This window comes from Tenrec ecaudatus, chromosome 10, assembly GCF_050624435.1.
Source record: "Tenrec ecaudatus isolate mTenEca1 chromosome 10, mTenEca1.hap1, whole genome shotgun sequence".
Classification (NCBI taxonomy): Eukaryota; Metazoa; Chordata; class Mammalia; order Afrosoricida; family Tenrecidae; genus Tenrec; species Tenrec ecaudatus.
The window spans coordinates 114,010,188-114,013,707 of NC_134539.1; the positions used below are offsets into that span (position 1 = coordinate 114,010,188).

General features: G+C 46.0%; 1 pseudogene; it reads right to left on the bottom strand.

Moving 5' to 3' along the window:
* Positions 1-2,384: 2,384 nt before the first annotated feature.
* Positions 2,385-2,917, bottom strand: LOC142458200 (peptidyl-prolyl cis-trans isomerase A pseudogene; annotated as a pseudogene).
* Between the last annotated feature and the right edge of the window lie 603 nt (positions 2,918-3,520).

Here is a 3,520-nt window from a genome sequence, read left to right on the forward strand (position 1 = left end):
GTTCTGTTGTGCATAGAGCTGTTATGGGTTGGAACCAATTCAATGGCACCTAACAGCAACAACAGCAGCAGCAGCATTTTAGTCATTGCTCTTGGACTTGAGTCAATATGCCCTTTGGCCATCAAGTCAATTCTGACTCAGCAGTCAGCACACTGTATACTTGGTAGCACCCAACAATAATAATAACAACATTGTAAATATTACTCTCAGATTTGAGTCAATCTACTCATTTCCATCAAGTCAATTCTGACTTTATAGAACAGAGTAGGACTGTTCCTTGGTGTTTCTCAGACTGTAAATCTTTACAGGAGCAGACAGCCCCATCCTTCTCCCTCAGAGTTTCATGGGTTTGAACCACCTACCTTGTGATGAGCAAGCCAATGCTTAATCCACAGCACCACCAGGGCTCCCCTGAGTCAATATAATCAGGTGTTATGTCTTCATTTGAGTCTTTAATAAAAATATTGAGCAGAACAGAACCATGGGCAGAGCCCTGTAGCTTTCTAGTAGAGAATTTACTAGACACTTTAGAAATCGACATGATAAGGTTCTATCAAACTCAATCTGACTGTGGCCAAAGCCCATGAGAACCACGGGCTATAGTTAGCTTTGTAATAGGTCAAGCCATTAAAAACATTTTAAGATAACTTCTATTATAGTTTTAAACAAGACAAGGGCAACCAAAGACAAAGATACATGATCCAGATGGGAGAGACTATTGTCAAAGGGTCATAATGGTGTCCAGAGGTTTGCTGATATACAGAACTTTAGAAAGAACAGAAGAGGGCAAGGAACACCGTTACACAAATCAAAACATCATAGTTACAGGGTCACCGGAACAGGAATGGGTCCATGACTGGGAAATGTATGTTGTGGTAGACAGAGGCACTGACAAGATTGGTCCAGAGGCCTCCTGAAACCACTCATGGTGTGACTCATGTCTATGCAACACCCCCATATGGTGATCTTCATCCGGGACACACCCAGGCAGGCTCCCAAGGGAGACTGCCCTCCCCAGTCTTATCAGGTGGGTGGAAGTCATGCCCTTTCAATGGCACTCTTGTCTGAAGGCAAGATTATTCATACTCCTGGCTCCTTTTCAGAGGTATTCAAGGGAGGCTTTGCCCATGTGGGGCCTCTGCCGATGGAGTAGGGGCTTTCCCGGTCATTCATTGCCTTGTGCAAACCGGGTGCGCAGGCTAGTAAGTTTTGATACCTGGTTTTCACACTAGTCTCCACCTTTCCTTTCTCTCGGAGCTTTTTCCTTCATGATGCTCTTGGTAGGTGGTTGGCAGATTGCGGCCCACACACAAAATCCGCCCCACCACCTGTTTTGTTGTAATTATTTTATTGGGGGCCTTTACAGCACTTATAACGTTCCATATATCGATTGTATCAAACATATTTCTACATATGTTGCCATCATCATTTTATAAACATCTACTTTCTATTTGAGCCCTTGGTATCAGCTCCTCTTCTTTCCCTCTCTCCTTCCCTCCATCTACCCCACCCCCCACCCCTTCTCCCTACTCTCCTGGTATCGCTACTCCCAATTCTGTTCCTGAGGGGTTTATCTGACCTGGATTCTGTGTGTCATGAGCTCTTATCTGTACCAGTGTATATGCTCCGGTCTAACCAGGACTAAAAGGCAGGATTGGGGTCATGATAGTGTGGGGGTGAGGAAGCCTCAAAGAACCAGAGGAATAGTGTGTGTTTCACCAGTGCTATACTGCACCCTGGTTGACTCATCCCTTCCTTGGGACCCTTCTGTGAGGGGATGTCCTATTTTCTACAGATGGCTTTGGGTGTCTGCTCTGATGCCCCTCATTCTCAACAATATGCTTTTGTTGTTGTTTTGGGTCTTCTGGTGCCTGTTACAGGCTCATGTGCTTCTTCCATGTAGGCTTGTTGCTTCTCAGCTAGATGGCCGCGTGTTTAACTTCAAGCCTTTAAGACCCCAGATGCCACATCTTTTAATAGCTGGACACCATCAGCTTTCTTCACCACATTTGCTTATGCACCCATTTTGTCTGCAGTAATCATGCTGGGAGGGTGAGCATCACAGAATGCCAGGTTGTTAGAACAGAGTTTTCTTGGATGGAGGGAGGCCTTGAGCACAGGCCCAAAATCCATCTACTCCCTCATTGTATTGCCATATAAATGTATGTACACAGGCCAATACCTCTTTTTTTATTGTTTATCTTTTATTTCATAATCATAAACTTAACTCTGCTTTCCAGCTGGACTCAGGGAGATTAAGGAAAGTAGGAAACTCGAAGAACTGGAGTGAGAGCACAAGATGAAACGATACTGCAAGCACATTGGGAATAGAAGGGTGATTTCCCAAGCTACACAAGGAATGGTCTGGTGCTTAAGATAAAACAGAATTCTGATCACATTTGATTAGAGTTGTCCACAGTCAGCAATGGTGATCTTCTTGCTGGTCTTGCCATTCTTGGAACCACAACGCTCCATGGCTTCCACACTGTTCATGCCTTCTTTCACCTGACCGAAGACCACGTGCTTGCCATCCAACCATTCAGTCTTAGCGGTGCAGATAAAAAACTGGGAACCGTTTGTATTGGGTTCAGCATTTGCCATAGACAGGATGCCAGGACCTGTGTGCTTCAGGATGAAGTTCTCATCTTCAAATTTCTCTCCATAGATGGACTTGCCACCAGTGTCATTATGGCGTGTGAAGTCACCACCCTGGCCCATAAACCCGGGAATGATTCTGTGGAAGCAGGAACCTTTGAAACCAAAACCTTTCTCCCCAGTGCTCAGAGCACGGAAGTTTTCTGCTGTCTTTGGAACTTTGTCTGCAAACAGCTCGAAAGAAACGCGGCCGAGGGGCTCGCCGTCGGCGGCTATGTCGAAAAACACAGTAGGGTTGACCATGGCTGAGTACAGCAGGACCAGACAATACTACAGATTCAGGTGGCGGCGTCTGCAAAGCGGCCAATACCTCTATTTTTATGAATTAATATATTTACATAGCTTTGCCTCCTAGATCTTTCCTCTGTTTCCTTTTCCCTTCCTCCTGCCCCACCATCACACTCACCCTTCTTCTGCTTCCTAGTAAGTCCTCTCAGCTAAATTGCCATTGCTCCAACACCACCAGGCTCTCTACAGCCTCCTTGTTGTTGCTTTTAATCCTCTAGTTGTTCCCCTGTTGTTTGCTCACCGCTCCTTTCCCCTGCCTCCTCCTCCCCCCAGGTCCCTCCAGAACCTTTGGTCCCATTGCTTCCTCCCCAGGCTTGCTTCCCATGCCTATCTTATATTAGTAGGCAAAACAACAATAGTAGAGACAAAAACACAAAGAAAACAGAAGATTGAACAGAAAGAGAAAAAACAACCCCCTCCCCAAAAGAAAAAAACATACCTAATTCCAGGTCTGTCTGCTGACTGTATGACTCTCCCCACTGGTCCTGGGGGGTTCTGGGAACTGCCCCTCCTAGCCTGGAGTCTATTTTGGGGGCTCCCAGGGGCTTTGCTCCCATTGCTGATCGGTTATGTTCCC